Below are 23,563 nucleotides of genomic sequence, written 5' to 3'. Positions count from 1 at the left end.
GAGACAGAGAGGCATGAGAGACAGAGAGTCGTGAGAGGCAGAGAGGCGTGAGAGACAGAGAGTCGTGAGAGGCAGAGAGGCGTGAGAGACAGAGAGTCGTGAGAGACAGAGAGACCTGAGAGAAAGAGAGAGACAGACAGACAGACAGAAAGCGATAACGCTGATCGCCGATGTGTTTTTGACCTCGAAGTGTAGCTGGTTGTTTCAACTACTTCTCTTTTCGTCACGCTTCGTTTCATCACTTATGATTCTAACTTATTTGAACAAGAAACTCTTTAGCTTAACTCTTTCTTTCTGTCACTTATCTACTAACGTTCTCTATTTCTATACATTGTCGCGTCATTATTAATTTCCCTATATATCTATAAACTTATACGCACCATCTGTGCTAGTCTACTCAGAAAGACACCAAGATAAAGGCACATTCCTTGTTCCATATGCTAGGACAAATTTGTACAAATGCTCCTTCTTCCCTAGTGCTATTAGAGCATGGAATGGGTTGCTTGAGCCAGCCAGGAAAACCAGTGACTTGGCAGAATTTAGGTCATTGGTTAGTATGCATGACTAGTTGCATGACGCGCAGGACGTAATCATCTTTTTTGAAGCAACGTCTGTATTATATAAGATAAGATAATAAGACAGAGACAGGGAGAAAGACATACAAACAAACAGAGAGATAAAGAGAGAAATAGAGAGGGCCAGACGGTCTGGGAGACAGAGAGAGACACAGAAAGAGAGAGACAGAGAAAGAGAGAGAGAGAGACAGAAAAGAAACATGAGCAACTCGATAAAATAGAACCTACTAATGTAACAGAAATTCATTACTCCATAATTCGTAGTCTATTTAAAAGCTAATATTACCGAAATGTACTAACGTTTCTTGAAGCATTGCCCACTATAGTTATTCATTATTATAGGTATCCATGACCCCTGCTCGCCCCCCCCCCCCACACCTCTTTCAAAGGTGCTTTTGGAACTAATTCCTATTAACTAAACAGAACAATTCCTTGCCCTGTGCTGTCAGCTGAATTAGAATGTGTAGACCCGGCACTGATTAACGCTCATCTCGCTCAATGAATCAATGTTTTTTAATTAATCTTTATTCTAATATTCGCTGTGTCTAAATGACATTATTGGCCCTGGATTTACACGTCAGCCTAAGTTATTGCAGACATTTATTTCCAGGGCAAGACAAGACGAACATTAAAACTTTCAACACTAGTGTCAGCATTAAGGACCAGATTTATATAGGGTTATAACGACCTGTCAGTTGTAAAAAAAATTGTTCGAACCTCGAGGGAAGATATAAATATAATATTATTACACTACACACTTACATGGCGTACTTACAGCCTTAAAACACACAGTCACTGAAAACACACACAGACACTAACACGCACAAAGTAACCAAAATAAGCTGTGTAAAGCATAAAATAAGGCTTGTCTACGAGTCTGAAGACTAGTGAGGAATGCAGTGGCTGCGAAGCCCCAGCTGTGACCTACATATTTTGCCACACCCAGGACAAGCATGTACTAAAAAGACGCAAACTGAGATCTAGTCTAATTTCTATAAATATATATTTATCAAAGAGTTAATATATATAGAAGTGAGAGAGAGAGAGAGGGAGAGAGAGAGAGAGAGAGGGTAAAAGAGAGAAAAGGAATCTTAGTCATTTTGTTAATTACTAAACTTTTGAATTACTTTTGCGATCGCCCTTTTAGAGATACAAACCCGAGACTTCAAAACTATAGGCAAGTATTCTAGCGAACAACCAAAATAAGAAAATAACAATAAAATAACAACAACTATTTTGGTCTTTTGCTTTCTCTTTTTATTGGCCCATCCACCCTTCCCGCTCTCTTTTCATCCCTCTCTCTTTTTTCTTTTCTCTTTTTGTTTGTACATCTACCTTTATCGCTCTCTTTTTTTTCTATTTTTATCTCTAGATCTCTTTTCCCGCTTTCAATCCATCTCTTATTCTCTCTCTATCCGTTTCATTTTCTTTTACTGTTTCTCTCTCTTTCCCTCTCTCTTTCCCTCTCTCTTTCCCTCTTTCTTTCTCTTTCCCTCTCTCTTTCCCTCTCTCTTTCCCTCTTTCTTTCTCTTTCTCTTTCCCTCTCTCTTTACCTCTCTTTTTCCCTCTCTCTTTCCCTCTTTCTTTCTCTTTCTCTTTCCCTCTCTCTTTCCCTCTTTCTTTCTCTTTCTCTTTCCCTCTCTCTTTCCCTCTTTCTTTCTCTTTCTCTTTCCCTCTCTCTTTCCCTCTTTCTTTCTCTTTCTCTTTCCCTCTCTCTTTCCCTCTCTCTTTCCCTCTCTCTTTCCCTCTTTCTTTCTCTTTCTCTTTCCCTCTCTCTTTCCCTCTTTCTTTCTCTTTCTCTTTCCCTCTCTCTTTCCCTCTCTCTTTCTCTTTTTATCTCTCTCCTTTTTACTCTCTCTCTCTTTTCCTTTCTGTCTACTCTTTTCTTTTTTCCCTAATTCTTTTCTTTACTCCGTACCCCTCTCTTTCCTTTGTCCCTCTCCTTTCTGATTACCCCTCTCTCTTTTCCGATTACCCCCTCTTTTTTTCCTTTTTACTCTCTCTTTTCCATATTTCTTCCCCTCTCTAGTGTCTCGACGTTCCTTGCACTCCTTTTACTGTATGCTGTATAATTAATTATGTACAAGCTTATTACTGACACAGCGAGCAGAACGAGAGAGAGCATGAGGCTAGCAACTATTTCCAGAACCTTGTCATAGATGACATGTCATAGATTGGGCATCGGAAACAAACATTGGGCTATTGTTATCTCCTAACGCTGAGGCTGGCAGTGATTAAAAATCACGCATTCCCATTTACACAAACACACACACACACACACATGGGAAAATGTTGACCCTAATCCTAACACAGTAATAATCAAATGATATCTTTAAAAAAAAAAAATGCAATCAGGAAGTTGAAGACCCCGTGGCTTTAAAGCCGGAAGATAAGGGCCCTTGTTGTCGCCTCGTCAGAGATAATAGCGTCACTTTGACATCTCGACATCGCATACCAGCTTTAGAGCCTGGATATTGTAGCAAGCATAACAGACCCACTTTAGATCACAATTATTTACGAAGATGTACTATCAATCAAGTCACGTGATTGCTGACATCATGAAAGTACTTTCTGAGATATTAATCATTCTGTAACCTACTAGTTGTTTTTTCCCCCACTGTAAGTTGATCTTTTCGTTTATGGCTGATCACTATCAAGTTAATAGGGAAACCCATATTTTAAACCCGGCACTGAAACCAAAGCAGCCTATTTCCAACACATGTCACCCGCACACCATGTAAATTGAACGAACCCTCGGTGGCGTGGACAATAGGTCAAGACCTAATTAGTGTCCAGCCTGGAAGTGAGCGGAGTCAATCTATTTTTAATCTAAGGGCAGTAACACACTAATACATGCTTAACTTTGTATACTTGAATGAAGATTTTGATATTTGATTTATTAATAGCTTACATGAGCTTTAGGAGCCAGCAGTCCTCCAGTAATAAGCTTCAGGGCCGGCCCTACAGATTGCTGTGTCCTATACGAAACGCCTAGCGCGGGGCCCTGTCTGGGTAGGAATAAGGATAATAAGTGAAAATTATTCATATTTTACTAAATGTAATATCACGGTCAAATAAAATTACGAGCGAACTACAATAGAAGGTAGTTTTCCAAGAAAATGACATTTGCCTTATTATTTTTATTAAATGAAAGTTGACAATGCCGTTTTTTTTTTTTTAAAACGCGATTAGGACTGGCGCTTCCATATTTAATTTAAGTAGACCTAGCTCATCAGCTACAGCCTTTATTATTTATCCTGATATAATAGATATAATCATATAACTGATATATTAAATCTATATAGATGTGTGTGTTATGCGCTCTAGACTGTCATCCAGGCGGTCCTGGGTTCGAACCTGCTTTCCGCCATCCCCCGTCGTCCTGGGAAATGTTTGGGCTAGAATGTAACAATGTTCATATCTGAAGGAGCAACCGAATCATGTATATAAACATATACATGAAAAATGACAATAAAAATACTTTTTTTGAGGTTCTTTATAGAATTAAAAAAACAAACTAATTAAAAACAACAAAAAACTTACACCTGCCATTGAAACACGCCATCGAAAAGAGACAATATTTGCAGTAAGAATCGAATCAAAATAGGAGTTCTTCACTCTTTAACTGAATCAGAATAGGAGTTCTTCACTCTTTAACTGAATCAGAATAGGAGTTCTTCACTCTTTAACTGAATCAGAATAACGATTGGTCTTGATCCGAAGCAGTCACACATTATAATCACCTGTGCCATTTCGTAGAGATATTCTATAATTAAACAGATCTACCTGAGAGGGAGACAACTTTACAGTCGTACATTGATACAGAGTTACTTCCCCTCTAAAGTCACAAAGCGTAACAAAGAGAAATTGCTATTATTGTGGATAACAAGAGACTATTACAAAGTCTTCCATTTTTTTTTGGTCTACAATAAGGCCAGGGCTACATATGTTACATACATACACTGCTCATCAAATGACGTCACATGATGCATCTGTCAATAACATACCTCCGCAGCCCCCGACCCGAAACCACGAGTCTCTGGTAACTGTGACCTCAAAGGCGACGCCCACTAGGTACGAGTGATTTATAGCAGAACACCAGAGAGGCAGGTCGCGCCTACAAGTCTAGTGGTTTTGGTTATTATGTTTGGTCAATGTGAATGCGCCAAGATATGTTAAAACATGTTTCGTCGTTACATAATCCTATGGCTTCGGTCTCTCCAACACCATCCATAATATACATCATCCATTTACCCATAAGGGTCCCCATGATTGGCTTGTCTGTTTACAAATACTGGTGCACTGGCCTGAGATCGAAAAGTATCGACAACCTTGATAGCACTTATATATATATATATATATATATATATATATATATATATATATATATATATATATATATATATATATATATATATATAAAACACACCATAAAATGAAAACATGGGTTTGCTAGCAATACAATTTGGAAGCTATAGATTATAGAAGAATCCAGGGCACAGGGGCGTAGCTAGGAATTTTCCATCGTTTTGGGGCCCGGGGGGCTTGACCTCTTTGGGGTCCCTGCATTTTCCATAGCATTTAATTTTTAATGTAAAAAAAACACCCATTTGGGGGCCCCTCTTAAGTTGGGGGCCCGGGGGATTTTCAAATTCTCCCCCCCGTCCTCCCCCCACCCTAGCTACGCCACTGCCTAGGCATGATATACAAAGATCGCATCACGAATGAATAGATTAGAAACAGGATCACAATGGCAATTAGTACTCATGATGACCTGCTAACCATTGTAAAAAAATAATAAATCACAAACTGAATCTTTATGGCCATATCACAGGTTCCTCAGGGTTAAAAAAAAAAAAAAAAGACCGTCCTTCAGAGAACAGTTCCAGCAAAATGGTGAGGAGGCAGACAGAGAAAGCTATGGAGAGACACAAAAAAAAGGAATAGGCTGACCTGTCAACTGTCGTTGAAAGAGATTTAAGTCACATCGAAAGACGGAGAGGTATGGAAAAAAGATCATGTGTGGTGCCCCAATATTTCAGGTGAAGCCGAAGGGTTTGCGACGCCTTTGATGTTGAGTCCCTCTTTAATAATTTTAAAGCAGAAGTATGTCTCACCATTGCACGTCTCAAAATACAAATGAATAATTATTAGATTTTTTTGTAACATTGTAAAAGAAATTTTAAACTCTCCAATGCAGCTAATTTTGTTTAGATATAATGCAGACTTAATATTATAGGGCATTGTTTCCCAATCTGTGTTTCGTGGAACCCTAGCTTTCTGATGAGGTGTTTCACAAAATACTGGAATAATTAACTAGCAGGCCAACACGTGAATTAATTCCTTAAAAAAAAATAAAAATAAATTAGGAAAGTGTTCTAGTTAAATACTCAGAATGTGCGAAATGTTCTGTTAGGGAAAAAAATTGGGAAACACTGTTATAGGACACTACATTGTAGCATAAATGATAGATGTGACAGTTTCCTCCACCCTTCAGCTTTAGATTTGTTTCATCTATTATTTGATTTTCTATGTTATAAAATAAGTGCATAAAATTAGCATATGTTTTTCACATTTTAAATTTTTTTAAAAAATTGAAATAAATACTTGTGGATATATTTTTGTTAGTTTTCTGCCTCATTTTCACTATCAAACTTTTCAAGTCACTAGATGTCTATGTCACCCTCTCTCTCACCCTCTCTCTCACCCTCTCTCTCTCACCCTCTATCTCACCCTCTCTCTTTCTTTCGGTATCCCAAGGACATTTTTACAAAGCTAAATATCAACTCTGTCGGTCTGGTAAACATTTTGTACACGTTACTTCTCCATTTCACACAATCTCAGATCAAGTTGAAACCTTAAACAATCATTTAGTGTACCTAACAAAACAGGAAACAAATTTACAACATTAACCATTTAGTCCATTAATTATTGGTGATTAATTATTTCGTTTGATATCGAATAAGGGAAATAGCTTTTACATTATTGGGTGATATGTTTATAAGCGCAGAGATCTTCCCTTTAAAAAAGCTTTTTTTTTATATTATTAAACGGGATTTTAAAACATTTTATTTCTTTCTAAAAACCAAGCCAGCATCATCGTTGTGGTGTAAGTATTTCCCAGCATTCTTGTAGTTACATTAAGATGCTAATTGCCACAGCCTTCGGGGTAAAACATTTATTGCCCAGGACAGAATGTTTTCATGCATACCATGAAGATGACACTGTAGCTATGTATTGCAATCACTTGGTGTGTTGGTGAATTGGTGTATATCTTCGTATTCAAATATCACTTGATAATTTATGTAATCCCCCTCCCTTTTTGCCCTCTGATTTTTTTTTACTTGTTGTGAGGTTGATTCGGTTACGAAATAAATTGTATTTTGATTCACTCGTGGACTTGACACTCAGACGACATGGCGAGTTTGTTTGCAGAACTATCTATCTATCTATATCTATTAGCTCTTTATCTGTATCAAAGTTTCCCCCGAAGTTTGAAGACAAACGATGACCTGTGACCTAATCAACCTTTGACCTCGATTAGTTCTGTTGTTTTCGCGGTCTCCTGAACAAGAAAACTAAGCTGGCGAAGCCACACAGCACATTCCAAACAAATTACAACTTAATTTTAAACCATTTCTACATTATTTGTTTCATAACTGTGCTAAAATGAACATTAAGGCATTCACCCATCCAGTGATTGGATAATCAATCATTGATTCAATTCTTCGATCAGCTAAGATCAAAGACTCTTGAACGGTGTGTTTAAATAGCAGCAAAAATCATTAAGAGATAAACAATAGTCATTAATTCCTTGAAGTTATCGATCATTCGCTTAGAACTGGATATTGTTTTTATGTTATTCTAATAGTGTACGTGATACTTAAACGAATATGTAAGAGAATCGTTTTTAAAGAACGTGCGAGGTCTTCTTTACGGTCATGTAGTAAGATAGTTCCAAATTATTTTAAAACAAACATACATCTATATAAGGTTAGATCTCTGGTAGGAAGATTAGCTAGTACAATATATATCACATAGAAGGCAAGTTGTAATATTTTTTTAGCTTAAAACGTATGCTAGACACAAGGACCTTGTTAGTTTTAAAACTATTTAATAATAATAAGGCTAGTCTTCGAGTCCGAATACTAGTGTGGAATGCAGTATTTCCCGTGGCTGCGCAGTCCCAGCTGTGGACCTACATATTTTGCCACATTTCGTAAAGAACAGGGACATTATATACGTTTGATTAATAGGCCTGTTGGACAGATGTAGCAGGATTGAGCTTTGGACTTCAGGGTAGGCTTTGAGGTTACTTGGGTCACTAATATTGCCACTAATATTGCAATTTAAAAAAAAAAAGATCATAATGAAGAATTGTTGATTCAAGTGACGCACAAAAAAAAAAAAGCTTTTAACAACTTTTTACACTTAATAAGCAATCTTTTTTTTTAATGTAAACATATTTAAACTGCTACGCAAAACAGAAGGTCATATTCTCATGCATATATCAGAAGTATCATGTTCCTGTAATAAATGAGAAATGGACAAGCTCTCATCCGAATCACAAGAAAGATGAGATTATAAGCTATCCCGACAAGATCAACGTCTAATCTTTCGACTCAGGACCGGACACAACACAATGAGACAACATATATGCCGGAATCTCAAAATTAGAACCAGTGAAATCTGCCCATTTGGTGTGTCACAAGAGAATGCCGACCATGTCCTTCGAAATTGTTCTCTTTACCACGAGGCCCGTATAAGACACTGGCCCCAAAACACCCCAATAGAAAGAAAACTATATGGAGAGCTCCCTGATTTGGAAACCACTGCGCAGTTAATCTCATGTATTGGTCTAGTCATCTGAACGCTCCAACATAACAATGAGAACAAAGAAGAAGAATGCCCCTGTATATATTTTAAAAGTACCATATTCCTAAGCACATATATTCCGTGCATCTATTATGAAGGCCTGTTCCCTTACATTCACTAAAACTGCCATGTTCTCCTGAATATTCACATTTGACTACGATATCACCTTTAGTAAAATCACTAAACTTAGAAAGCCTTCAGGAGAGAAGACTTAAAAGTAAAGTAGCAATTATGCATAAAACATTAAACCATGATCTTCAAATACAAATACAAAACCTAATAAAATACCCAGAAAGTCACAAAGATAAAGACGTATGTCTTGTTTCATATGCAAGGACAAATTTATACAAATGCTCCTTCTTTCCTGTTGCTATTAGAGAATGGGATGGGTCGCCTGAAACAGCCAGGAAAAACAATCGACTTGGCAGAATTTAACTCATTGATTAACATGCATGACTAGATTGACCTACACGCTTAGTACGTAATCATCTTCTTTTTTTTTTTGTACTAATGTCTGTATTTTTACTATTTTATAAGATAACACATTTAAAGTACCATGTTTTTGTATTCTTTTGTATTTTTATAGGAAAAAAAAAGAGGCAATGTGTATATTAGTTTTAAGTGACAACATTCTTGTTGTGATGGAATATATTTTAACCCCTTCACTGTATTTAAACATTGTTTACTCGTATAGTGAATGTACCACACATGCTATAAAAATGCGCTTCTTTAACCTTATTGAATAGCGCATACAGACTATTCAATATCTAAATGACTTTCGCTGTGACTTTTGAGTCAAAAAATCGAATCCCTTTCCGAAGCACGAACTTTGAACCACTCATGAAATAGCTTTGAAACTAAAATGAAATAAAAACCAACGAGTTGTCGTTCTTTCTCTCTCGTCAATAAATTACAAGCTCTACCATAATTGCTCCACGAGTGAACAGCCGAGTTGTGTCCCCTACACAAACTTTTGACAATGGCGGCTGTATTGATTTCCAGCAGGCTTCAGAGATCGAGAAGTCACTTCTTGATTCGATAAGCTCTGAATAAGGACATTGCTTTCTCGTCACGAGGTCTACAACATGTGGAATGACAAGGTATGGAAATAGTTTCAGGACCACCCCAGGCAGTTTTCAATTTCTATAGCATGGCTAAATTGAAATACAGTGCATTGGTTTCAGCCAATACATATAGATCTACATGGAATTATTTCAATAGGTCTAGAACTCTAGATCTAGGTCTACATGGAATTATTGCAATAGGTCTAGAACTCTATATCTAGGTCTACATGAGAATTATTTCAATAGGTCTAGAACTCTAGATCTACATAAAATTTTGGGAAAGAGAGTACAATAACTTTATAAGTTTTTATCTAAAGTCAGGAACTTTGTTGACAAGATCTCAACATCAATGTTTTCTAAATTCATGTCAGAATTTCTTATCAATCTAATGAATTTAATCCACTGATTATTGCCACAGGATGCGCCGTGACTGAGCGGTAAAGTGCATGGCCTCTGAACCGAGGTCCAGGGTTTGAATCCTGGTGAAGACTGTGATTTTTAAGTTCGGGATCTTTGGGCGCCTCAGAGTCAACCCAGCTCTAATGGGATCCTGACATTATTTGCAAGCCCCCCCCCTGCTACTTTTTTTTTTTACAATAGCAATATGTTAACCCTATAAGCCCCACATTTTTAAAATCTTGTCACAAGAGTCATGACTGATAGTGATATGCTTAATGTAAATTGCGGGTCTGATTTGGAGCAATCGGTCAAATCGGCCTAAGACCGGTCCTGAAAATGTAACTTTCCTTTACTTTTAATAATAGTACTAATTAATAATGTTCTAATAATAACTATGTGTTATAATAAAGTTCAGACTATGCATTTCCCTCTACACCTAATCCACACCCCAAACATCGTAATACAAGTACAGTAATTCATACAATCTTTCTTATTTTCAATTAACCGCGTTAGCTGCTATTTAGAAACTTTATCGTTTCATTACTCTATTGTTAATAATTGAATCTTCAAATGTTTCTTGTGTGTGTGTTACTAGATGAAATGTTATTTCAGAGTTGCTTTACGGTCCTCAATAAAATGTATTCTTGTGACAAAAAAATTATACTATTCTAGTTTAACGAAAAGGAGAGACATACAAACCAACAGAAAGATGACTGTATCAATGTAACGTTTTCATTTCAACCGTATCCATATGTACCAATACAATCTGATAGATTTTGGTAAGTAGTTGTTTTTTTTTCCAACACGTGATGTATATAATTCTAAATTGTGGTCGTTGGCGTTGGAAAAAATGAAACTTAAAAAAAAAAAATACATAAGATTCTGGAAATCAATTTTGTATAAAAAAATTATTTATTTTACTAGAAAAAAATATATATTTTATGTTCTCATATGACAACAAATGTATTGACTAATTTGTTAACTTTTATAGATCCGTGTTTGGGTGCAATAAATATTTGTTTGAAGTTTCATCTTGATCCGAGAATAGGTGTGACAAATAAAAAAAAAAACTCTTACATTTTTCTAAAGGAACACAACTCCATATATTTATCATCATTATTTAAAATTGATATTGAAAAGGGGAAATAACTTCTACATTATTGATCTGTAATTGTAAAATGCGGAATTATTTTCTTTTGGTGTGCTTTGTTTTTAAACAAAAATATTTTCAGAAATTTGCTTGCTGTTTTATAGATGTGTGAAAGGTTGATTCCAACAGTCTGAGATTGTATACAATCACCTGCCGCCAATAATCCCATTCAAATTTAAATCTAAAGAAAAGCAGGTAACACTTTCAAGCCGTGCTAAGTGTGTCGAAGCCGTGTCAAGTGTGGCGAAGCCGTGCGTAGTATAGGGGCAGATACATCTGGGGGCAGATACATCTGGGGGCAGATACATCCGGGGTCATCTGTTTCTATGACCGACGGTTAATGAGAATATCATGAGACCAGCACATTGGCCCACATCTTAAGAGGCATGTAAATATTGTACGAAGATTGGATCTCATATGGTGAGTCAATAAGAGCAACTCACAGGCTTAGACTTGATCGGTTTAAACTCAAACGCATTCGTCCCCAAGCTGTCGATGATGAGAGTAGTCACCATCTTCATCCATCGAAAGAATGAACCACAGAGAGCTAAGATTAGTACTCATGAAATTAACATGGATGTTCTTTGTTACAAAAGTGCTAGAAAAAGAGATAAAAATGATAACAATAGAGCTAAAATTTTGAACGAGAGTGCTGACATTGATATAATTAGTGCCATATCTGTTTAACAATTCAGCTACAAAAATAGAACTTAACATTGAACTTCGAGAAAAACAAAGATGGAAGCCATAGCAGGAGCACACTTTCTCAATTAGGTCACATAAAGTTACTACGAGAACGTGAGTACTTGAAGTCCATTCAGAAGCTCGTGACATCAGCTCATTATCCCAGTCCGCGCGTGTCTTTCGTTAAGAAGACCACGTGATTACACGCTCTGGAGGAGGACGGGATTAAATTGGTGAATTCTTAATGGCAGAACTAGTTCCGCTAATTTCTATTACAGCAGGTGCTGAAGTACAAGCTAGTAAGTCAATCACTTTCACCTTTTGTACATTGCGGTCAACGGGGCAGATGATGCAGGACTCATCTGGTTAAACGAGGCTGCCGTGTGGCCAGCACAACGACCAAGCGCTGTGCTTTCACTAACTAATGACATGGACCCATTAGATTTGGGTGAACTTAGGAATGTCCAAATGATTACGTTCAAACATAACATTAGAATGAAATATAACATTAAAGTTATAGCATCACAGTTTAAAATCTTGCTAAGCGAACAGTAAAATGTTCTTCACATAATTAACAATTAAATTGATATGCATAATATTTTAAAACTCTTTTTTTAAAAAGTATCTAAAGGGAAGAACTCCATACTTACAGCTATATCTATCAGTAATGTACAAGTTATCTTTATTTTTTCGACATCAGAATAATAAATTTCCATTTATCAATTGACTATCTGCTAAATTTTTTAAATTGATTCATGTTTTGCCAGGAACAATAATGAATTGTTTAAAGTTTGAATTTGATCCGTGTGGGAGAAATAACGTGTACAATTATATAAGGGGATAAAACCCGACATATTAAATCATATCTATGAATACTGAAGGATAAATTTCCCTTGTTAGTATCAATGAAAATAATTAATAACCAGTCAATTTGTTTATTGATTCAAGTATTGTCTACGCCTATGAATAATTGTGCAAAAGTTTTAACTTGATCTTAGAATAGGTGTGGGAGAAATATCATCTCTTTTTTCATCCTTTTAACCGGACAGACAGACAGAGTGAGTTGATAAAAACTTTTTAAAAAGTAGGGCAAATCGGTAGCTACACTTCTCTGGTCCTCATAACAGAAATCTGTTAAAATGAATGACACTATTGCGACAGTAACGATTAATGATGTCGGCTCTAACGGCCAGCGTACTGCCACCTGTGTAACATGGAATGTTAGGCATGCTATGTTAGTCAAGACATAAGATCTGATTTTTTTTCAAAGATATCTTATACTGCTTTCTTTTCTCAAACAATGTTCAAGTTAATTAGACATCTGGCCGGAGGCTTATGAAAGCTAATAATTTCAGGGCCAGAGTTAGACTACGGCAATGTATTGACAACTCCGCTGATCGCCCTAGCCAGGCTAAAACATAAAGAATAGTATCCTTCAGGAAACATAATTCATTGAACGGATTACTAATTACAAAGCGCCATTCTGATTCAAATTGACGTTCATACTTTTATGTTTGTATTTATACTCATGACTAACTATATTAATATTAGCGAGTAGCATATGACATAACTAGGGTTTACGATTATATTATGGTGAATGCCATTATGCATAAACTGCCATTAACCAGGTACATGGCCTAACACATTTACTTTTTTTTATCCTCTTGGTATGAAATTCCAGCACGGGACATAAACACAGACATTATTTATCACGACATAGACAATGTAGATCATTAATACCATACACCTAGGCCTGGGAGAGACATTGCATACGTCGATAGTGCAGAAATGATGAGGTCCTAGTTTCTTAATTCATGGGTCGGGTAACACTGCCTCAATGATTTAGTCCCAAGCATAAGATGGCGAGTTATACTTGAACCTACCCGCCTTGGCACGCAAACTTTCTAACAATTGTATACAATTTTCTATCTTAAATCTAAAACAAAATAAAGAGAGCAGCACACCAGCTAAGACCGGCCCCGTATCGACGCGTGTAAGGCTAAATAACGGTGAGAACTATCATTGTCTAAAAACATTTTCAAAGGGGTGGGTTAAATGTTAGTTCAGTGTCTTGTTTAGAGTTGACTGCTGTCTGCATTCACTAAGGCAGGGCAACGAAAGACAGACGATAGTGAAGACTGCCACAAGACCACCAGACTTGTCAGGGTCAGGGTCACAAGCAACCAACAAGTCACAATAAACAACATGGCTGATTACTAACACTTTCAAGTAAACCACGCGTTTAGTTCAAGCAAAACCTTTTTTTAAACACAGATTTAAATTCTTTTGAAATAATTTCTAAAGTTCTAGACCCAGTGTGACTATCACTCTTTAGCTCAAAATAAACCTAGATCTAGTGGAATCAAACAGAATGCAAAAGAAAAGAGGTACTTTCACTTACAATAACCGCTTCTTCTTATACATTTAGCAGGCATAGTAACTGACCCAAAAGGTTTAACAAATTGAGAACCTCTGATCTATTTCAGCTTTAAGGAGATAGGTTCTAGCAGAGAAAAAGTTCTGGCAGAGAAAAAGAAAAAAAAAAATCTAGAAAACACAGTAAATGTGGGTATCGATTCCCATTTCTTGTATGTCTGTTTTTAGGCCAAGACATATTTACTTTGTACTTCATCTTGTTTCTCTCAAACCAAACAAAATCATTTGATCAGTGTTAAAGGTTAACACGGTGTCAGACGGCGTTCGACTGATTAGAAATTTTACGTTTTTAAGTTTAAAGATATTAGAAATATGATCAAAGCTAGGAGACCAAGTGTGGACAATGTTGGCCTACAGATGATCAGGGCCGGTCTTAGGCCACTGCAACCTATGCGGCTGCAGTGGGCCCCCGGACTTTCATAGTCCCCGCCCTAATTCTTGATGTAAATTATTATATTAAATCATTATAACTTATAACATGGCTCTCATGGCCTCCTGATTTTCCAGGAGCTCCTGGAAATCTCCAGAAATTTAAAAAATGTGGTAAATAAACAAAAATTTGTCATTTTTAAGTGTTATTCAATATGGAAAACGCCAATCTAACACGCGATTTAAAAAAAACAGCATCAACAGATTTCATTTAATAAAAAATGTTATGTAAAGACGAATTTGTTTTCTAATGCAAATCTTAATTTTCAATTATTATTATTATCCCTACCCAGACTGGGCTCTGCTCAATGCGTTTCGCATAAGGCCCCGCAATTAATAGGGCCGGCCCTGCAGATGATCCTTAGTAATCGAGGATTAAAAAAATATTATGTATGTTACACCTAGTATTATAATTGTAATTTGGAATCTGTTAATTTATGTGCCAATAATATGATTGATTTATGGTGGTTCCAATTTACATATAAAGAGTTAGCATGAACACCCTAATCTATTTTTTTGGTAAGGTCGTTAGTGTGTCCCCTGTCTACAAACACAAAAGATTTAAATTAAGGTTTATTTTATAATTAAAAAGAAAGCTAAAAGACTTAGATATTTAAATACATTTTAAGGCTTCTTCGTCATTTCCTGTTTGGTATATGACATCTAAAAGGCCAAGTATAACTTCAGGGCTAGTCCTGGATTAAGCCACTGAAACATTTTTTGAAAGACACGTCATCATTTGATTTAGTTCAGAGCTAACGTCTGTGGTTGATAAAGATTAATGGTGGAGTTTGTACTGAAACAAAACACTTGACTGATAAGACCTCGCAGTTTTGCGTTGTATAAAATACTTAGAAAGAGAAAAGTACACTATATCCTGATGTATAACTTTCTTGACAGCATTGAATACATGAGATGTTCTCAAACTATCAAACGTTATCAAACCATCAAAATTACTCAAATCATCGAATGTTTTCAAACCATCAAGTGTTTCCGAACCAACGAATGTTTTCAAACCATCAAGTGTTTCCGAACCAACGAATATTTTCAAACCATCAAGTGTTTCCGAACTTTCATATATTCTCAAACCAAGGAGATACACAAAAGAAAAAAAAAGCTGAATATTAATGTTAATGTTTGGATTTTGATCAGAATATCCGATCATTTAAGTTTTAAATCTTTCTGAGAAAACGATGTCCAGACATAAGAGACGTAGTAATGTCCATCATAGAACAATAAGTGTAAATTAAATAAAGAATAGCCAGCACTATTTTGTTATTAGTGGACCTATTCTGATAGAAGTAGTTAGAATATGGTTTTCTCAAGAAAAAATATGTTTAAAAAAAGCTTTTCCTATTTGGCATTCAATACAACCAACAATTACGTTATTTAAGGAAGTAAATCTACAATAGAGAACACAGAAACTTGAGGATGGACGGAGGAAAAAGCTCCCTTCTCCTCAGCGTAGCGCCTCCGTGGAAACGTCCGCCCGGGAAAGTGGAATGGCTATGAACGAGAGCAAACAGGGCCTCCAGCGGGTTACCACAGTTCTACTCTGGCGAGTCACGTGTACTTGCACGTGGTGAAGATGGAAGAAAGACTTTGCTAACTCTGATCCGTCGCACCGTTCCCCAGAGGAGACCTTACGGGCGGTGACGGTTCCTTCAAGGAACGCAATTGTACAGTATTAAGAGCTTTTCGCCCACTAGTGGGCTCGGCCTCCGGCCACTAATGGGATGGGGCAACCGTTTACATTGGCTCAAGGGACCGTGACCCACGATCAAACGGATGTGATTAAATGATTATGTAGTTGAAAGGGGTCTCCAGACAGAGGGGTCGACGAAGAACAAATCCTTCATCCTGACTACGGAATCAAGTCCTTTCCCGGGATTTATCTGGAACCTCATTGGCCACTTCGAATTATCTTTATGGATGTTATGGTATAACATGTTAGACTGTATGATCGATTCTAAATGACACATTTTGATGACGAACCATTACGATGTCTCATAATAAACTGACATCTGCTGTACTCTCCAATAAGATCCCCTCACCCCCCCCCCCCCCACCCCATCCATTATCATCTTGCAGAAGGCTGAGTTTTAATGCATATTCTACTTGACCACTATCACAATTCAACAACTGTCATATTTTTATTTTATTGTATTTAAAATATTTGTTGCACCTCTTGTTACTAAGAACAAAAACAAAAAATCTTTAATAAAAATAAGCTAATTATTCTCTTGTACTGTTTTCGGTCTTAGAATATGAACGTGAGGTGGTCGATAGGGTGACCGCGCACTAGGTATTCAATATGATTCTACATAACAGTTCGGCAGCCAATGCATAGCTTTAATATTATGACCCGTATGCAGAGGCGTAGTGAGGGGGGGCACGAGGGCACGATGCCTCGGGCCCCACCCTCAGCCTATATTTCTATGTGATGTTAATGGAAAAGGGGGAGGGGTGCGCCCATAAAAGTAACTCGCCCCGGGTGCACGTTTTTCTCACCACGACTCTGCCCGTATGATCACATATGAATGAGAAAAATACTATTTAAAACATCTATGAGATAGATTTGAAAAATATGCCTATATTCATTGTTTCGAGATATATGCTATTAATATCCGTACCTACAGTAACAGGAAATAGATTTAGTGAACAGAAAACTCGTGTAAAGAGATGTAAACAGCAGTGGCTGTCGTTATCATCTACACATGTAACAATATCAACAGGATAGGTCGAAATGTAAAGCAATGTAAAGGAAATGCGAAAGGTGGGGTGGGGGTGGGGATTATATACTGCACACATGGTTTTATGATGTTTCAGGGGAGGGGCAAATATAAGCCGTGACGAAAGCCTTGAAAGCACACACACACGCACACACAAAAAGGGTGAACTTAGTATAGGAAATTGGACTTAATTTCTGGTACTTAAATGTTTTATTCACTTGTAAAAATAAGTCTTAAGATAAACCTACGTACAACTCGAATTGACAATGTGCCTGTCCTTTGTTTAGACTTTAAATGCGTCCCTCTTTAATGCACGTATTAGGTATGCAAAAACAAAACAAAAAAAAAACGCCCCCAACTTGCATAATTTCTCAAACTCAGAGCTAAAAAGTCTTTATGCAGAAGCAGATTCATCAAATTGTGAAGTAGGCCATCTTGAATTCCTTTTTTTAAACACTAAAGTAATAGAATCATGATCAGACGCAGTAGATTATTCCCACTTAGAGCCGCCTCTAGCTTGGGTAAGAGTAATGATAATGACAAGTGAAAAATGTAACATGTAACAGAACTTGGCAGCAGGTATATTTCAATTCTATAAATAGAACCAGTCTCATTTTTTGTGACGTAACGATGAATGGTGTTTATATTTTGATTAAATAATTGCTGACAGCATATACACATTCCAAGTCTAAACATTGCCTGAATCAAACCAGACGAAAACAGTGATGTGTTATGACATCAGGTTGTCATATATGTAAAGCCTATTTGCACATACATATGCAAATATATAAACACAATATAAACACTATACTCACTAAAACAAACAATAGTAACTCACCTGTTGTGAAAATCCAAAAATTAAATCCAAATGCCCAATCAACAAAAGTTTTATCCAAATGTCCAGCGACTCGATAAAAGTTGGAGATCTCGATCTATATCCAAATGAATCTGTAAATAACAATAAGAGGGGATATTGATAATTACTATAGAAGTATTGTATTTGATGTCTACTATTCGGAAAGACTATGGTTGAACTATGTACGAATTATTCAAGCTCTGTAGTTACCCACTTGATGTGAAGTTAAAAACTTTGGCCTTTATTTTAAAATAATGTAAATAACGGAGCGTGGGACTTGTCCGTCTGCCCCGTACGTGGCCCCGCGTGAGATTTCGCGCCAGAGATTCGAAGGGGTATAACCGAGTCCTGGAAGAGGTTATAGCGACTTGATCAAGTCTAGTGCGTCATTACATTTAGTAGACTTAGGTACGTACTAAGTTAACGTTATAGGTAGTCAGGGGAGATAAGAAAAAATAAACAAAAGCAGAAAGAGGGAGACGATATTTCTTTTCCATACAATGAAAACCATAAGAAGGTTACTGAAATCTTCACTTGCTCGTTTACCGGTCGCCGTTGGTAAGGATAACACTGGTATCCATGAGTTTCACATTACAAGCAGATGTTTTAAATAAGGCAGTAGCTTACATTTAATATTAATAGATCTAATTAGTTTAGAAAGGTGTTTCTCAAAGTTTTGACCTATGCATACCCCGTCTTGATTTTTCGTAACGCTGAGAACCCCTCGTCCCCCTTCCCCCACAAAAAAAAAAGAATTTATTTTAAAACAATCAAAATTTATATTATTTTTGTTTTGTAGAGCTACATACACAAAATAACAATTACTATAAGTATTTAATTAGTAAGTTCATTTTTTGTATGCTTCGGAGACACATCAAAATACATTCTAATAAAAACTGAAACCTAGATTTTACATTGTAAAAGTGGGCGTGTCGAGTACTGTCGACGGAAATTGTAACATCCATTTCCAAATCTTAGTAGAAATTAGTCTTAAAAAGTAAAATAGAACCGTATTTGAGTTTGTAAACAATTAAAATGAATAATAAAAAAGATATGATATTATATTATAATTTATAAATTTAAAGGATATTTACAAAAAAAATCAGAAGAGTTAACAATATGCAATGCGCACCCCTTTCAGACTCAACCCGTATCCTTGTGGGTACGCGTACCCCACTTTGAGAAACACTGGTTTAGAAGGTAAGGTTGGTTACTTCCGCTGTGACGACAAGTCAACTTTTTAAACTGGGCAGCGTTTTTGGCTCAGTGCGTTTCAGGGAAAAATTAGGGGGGCGTAAGAAAGTGAGCCCTGGAAACAGTCAATTGGCCGCCCTAAACCTGATAGGCGCTACGCGCTTATTGAAAAACAAATGTGTGATCTCAATAATCTGTCCATTTAGATAAGGGTCTCGATCTTTTTAAGCGGCAGGTGAATGTTGCGCAGCCTAGGAAAATCTTCACTAGGGCGGCGAGCCGAAGATTATGTTGTTCCCGGGTACAGACTATGTTGTTCCCTAGTTAAGACTCAGTTGTTCCCGGGCTAAGACTATAGTGTTGCCGGACCAAGACTATATTGTTACCGCACTACGATTATGTTGTTACTGAGCTAAAACTACATTTTTTCTCGGGCCAAAACTACATTTTTTCTCCGGCCAAGACTACATTTTTTCTCCGGCCAAGACTACATTTTTTCTCGGGCCAAGACTATATTGTTACCGCACTAAGATAATATTGTTACTGAGCTAAGACTACATTTTATCTTGGGCCAAGACTACATTTTTTCTCGGGCCAAGACTACATTTTTTCTCCGGCCAAGACTACATTTTTTCTCAGGCCAAGACTATATTGTTACCGCACTAAAATAATATTGTTACTGAGCTAAGACTACATTTTTTCTCAGGCCAAGACTATATTGTTACCGCACTAAAATAATATTGTTACTGAGCTAAGACTACATTTTATCTTGGGCCAAGACTATATTGTTCTCGTCTAAGACTATATTGTTCCTGGGCTAGGACTATGTTTTTAAAACAGTCAAATAAAATAAATAGTACTTTCGCATTTTATTTCGAGTCCGAATATTTAGATATAGTGCTGCCATTTCCTTGTATTACAAGACCCTCTGTGACCTACATATTTGGTCAACTTTGGACGAATATGCCGTAAAGAGGACGCCAATAAGAACATAACTAATTCATCATCATTACACAATCACACATTTTATTTAAGAAAAATATGAATAAATACAGTTAAACACACACACACACTCTCACAAACACCTGAAGTATTTCGAATCGGGTAGAGGGTGGGGCTAGACTAACATCCGGATCACATGCACACATACACGTACACACACACACACACACATACATACATACATATCAATTTGAATGGCTTTGAAAAAGAGAGAGAGAGAGACAGAGAGAGAAAGAGAGAGATTTAGATGTCAGCTTTAAATATAAAACTAAACATCGTACTGTAAAAAAAAAAACCGCCACCGGAACGTAGACCTAGGCTACTGTCATACTGTCTACGTTCATATAAACACTTATCTAGTCGTTGTGTCAACCTCTTGTGTACATGTCTATTTATATTCCTTGATATCAGGAATCTGCCCCACCACAAAAAAAGGTAATCTCCTCTATACCTCCTCTATACCTCCTCTATACCTCCTCTATACCTCCTCTATATCTCCTCTATATCTCCTCTATATCTCCTCTATACCTCCTCTATATCTCCTCTATACCTCCTCTATATCTCCTCTATATCTCCTCTATACCTCCTCTATACCTCCTCTATATCTCCTCTATACCTCTATTTCGTATGTACATACAAGAAATGATCCTCAGACCTAGAAAGGCTACAAAAAAAGCTTTCAAAATGTAACCAGTTTTTCACCTCTCTCTCTCTCTCTCTTTCCAAATGAAAAACAAAAGCACACCAAAATTCAATGTAAACTAAACCAGTTTGACGCACTAACCTGCATATATCAACATGTGTAACATATACAACGACTAGATACATACTCGTACATCCTAGATCCTATCATACTATCAAATAGTCAAACAGCAGTATTTTAAAAACAAACATTCTCGAACGAAGTGTCACGATGTATGCTGTCTCATTTAATAGAAATGAATCCTTCATAACAATTTTCCGGAGGTACCAATGTAAAAGTACTAGTCTTACGGACTATATACAGGAAATTACAAAACATTGTGTTGGTGAATATGTCAATGTTTATAAATGTTTATTAAAGATTTTAAATACAATGTTTGGACTGTTATTTGAAACGTACACATCCAATAGTCAGATCGTAGACTAAGCTTGCACATGCTACAGAGAACTTTCTTGGGGATCACACAAAATTTTCTTGAGACGCTAAGACTTTATGTTTCTTTAAATTGGGCAATATTTAAGGTGCCACAGGTCTACAGATAGTTTGGACCATGCTGGACTATGCTGGATCATTCTGGACAAACTGGACCATGTTGGACTACACTGGATCATTCTGGACCATGCTGAATTATACTGGACCATGCTGGACTATACTGGACCATGCTGGGCTATACTGGACCATGCTGGACTATACTGGACCATGCTGGGCTATACTGGACCATGCTGGACTATACTGGACCATGCTGGACTATACTGGACCATGCTGAGCTATACTGGACCATGCTGGGCTATACAGGACCATGCTGGACTGTACTGGACCATGCTGGACTATACTGGACAATGCTGGACCATACTGGTCTGTACTGGAGTAAACTGGACCATGCTGGACTATACTAGACAATGAAGATTATTACTTCCTAACCCAAATCTACTGTGGACGGCGGCGGGCAGGTTTCGAACCTGTGATCATGGAGTTGACATTCCGAATCGCATAATATACAGCAAGGCAGAATTCACACCTAATAAAACTATCACAAATAACTTCGGGGGGGGGGGGGATGCTGAAATAAGCATACAAAGAAATAGACTTGTATAGAATAAAAAATAAATAAAACCTTATCAGTAGCATCTTACCGAACAAACGCAATTCATCATTTTTATGAAAGCATTTTTATCGGACACGAAAACGAGGAAAAATATTTTTAAAAAAGTAACTTCAACAACGACTACATTGCTGAAGTGGTAAAAAACCCCACATATACGTCAAGTGTATTATCACAAATATAATCATTCATTTTAAAAACTCCCTTTATTCTCAACAAGCTTAAAATCTCTCCTCTCGTCCCGCTAGCATCGGAAGTGACGTCATAGTTATCCAGTTATTTCTTTCCCATTAATGTTTGTTTTACATGTTTCGGATGTTCCTTCAGATTTGAAGATAGTTTACTTCCTAGTCCAAACCTCCCGCAGGAGGACGGGGGATGGGATCGGGCAGGGTTTGAATCCTCTACCGTCGATAAATCCGAACGACAGTCCAGCGCGCAAACCGCACGACCAGGCAGCCATGCATAAACGAACTAAGGAATCAACACACATACACACAAAGAAACTGCTTGAAATAATTGTTGACATTAGGTTATCATGTAAGTCTTACTAAAGCACATTTCAACATGTACCAACATACATCTGAATGAACAGTAATATTAAGAAGAAACACCTGACTTAATGTCACACAAAATTACGCAAGTAAAGGACAAAACTGAAACGTGACATTGGCATTCAATCCTAAAATCCTTTTCTTTGAGCAGGCATTACGGATTTGAATGATTTCCAGTGGATTCTTTGACAAGAGGTATGGCGTCAATCAAAGTAGGCCACGCTTGACGGGGTTTTGCACTCGAGGGTTAGGATGACCTCCATTCAGGCTTCAGGTGGGACTATGTAATACTTGACGGGATCACGTGGTTTCGCAAGCGTAAAGAAAAAACTTTCGTCATGACAGGTCCCAGTGAATTATGTCAGAGCGTGAAATCAAAACTTTTCTGTACAAAGCTTATATTAGCTCACTTGGTCTGTCTGGGTGGATACGTTTACAGGTTTTATTCTCCCACTTACCATTCTCTGATCAAATCGAAATTGTGTTGATTCATTCGTTATCGAAGACAATACACGAATCAATCAAAACATTAATCAATTATCAAGCGCTGTTGCACTTTCACCCTTCTTTCTACTTTTGGTGTGTACGGCGTCTGCAATCAAGGACCTTTCCTTTATGCTCTCTCTCCATGTAGATCTACCCAGTGCCACTTTTTCCCAACTGCTAGTGTCGATTTTGAAGAGCTTCATGTCGCGTTTGCATACATCCGTTTTGCCGCAAAAGTGGGCGACCAACGATTCTTCTTCCTTCTTTCAGTACATTATTTAAGTTCATTTTAGTATGTCCTTAAAAAGTGATACATATCTAA

At 37.0% G+C, this 23,563-nt stretch overlaps 1 protein-coding gene across 6 annotated transcripts in view; it reads right to left on the bottom strand.

Annotated features, from left to right (window-relative positions):
• Positions 1-23,563, bottom strand: part of LOC129927497 (uncharacterized) — a 115,615-nt gene that overhangs the window by 72,585 nt on the left and 19,467 nt on the right. The window contains exons 1-2 of one of the 6 annotated variants that reach the window (XM_056037066.1): positions 18,415-18,567; positions 18,183-18,292 (exon numbers count right to left, since the gene is read on the bottom strand). The gene's annotated coding sequence lies outside the window, so the exon portion shown is untranslated. The other 5 variants (XM_056037070.1, XM_056037065.1, XM_056037063.1 and 2 more) reach the window with 5 other exon arrangements.

This window comes from Biomphalaria glabrata, chromosome 7 (assembly GCF_947242115.1).
Source record: "Biomphalaria glabrata chromosome 7, xgBioGlab47.1, whole genome shotgun sequence".
Classification (NCBI taxonomy): domain Eukaryota; kingdom Metazoa; phylum Mollusca; class Gastropoda; family Planorbidae; genus Biomphalaria; species Biomphalaria glabrata.
This window is presented reverse-complemented; position numbering and strand designations above follow the sequence as displayed.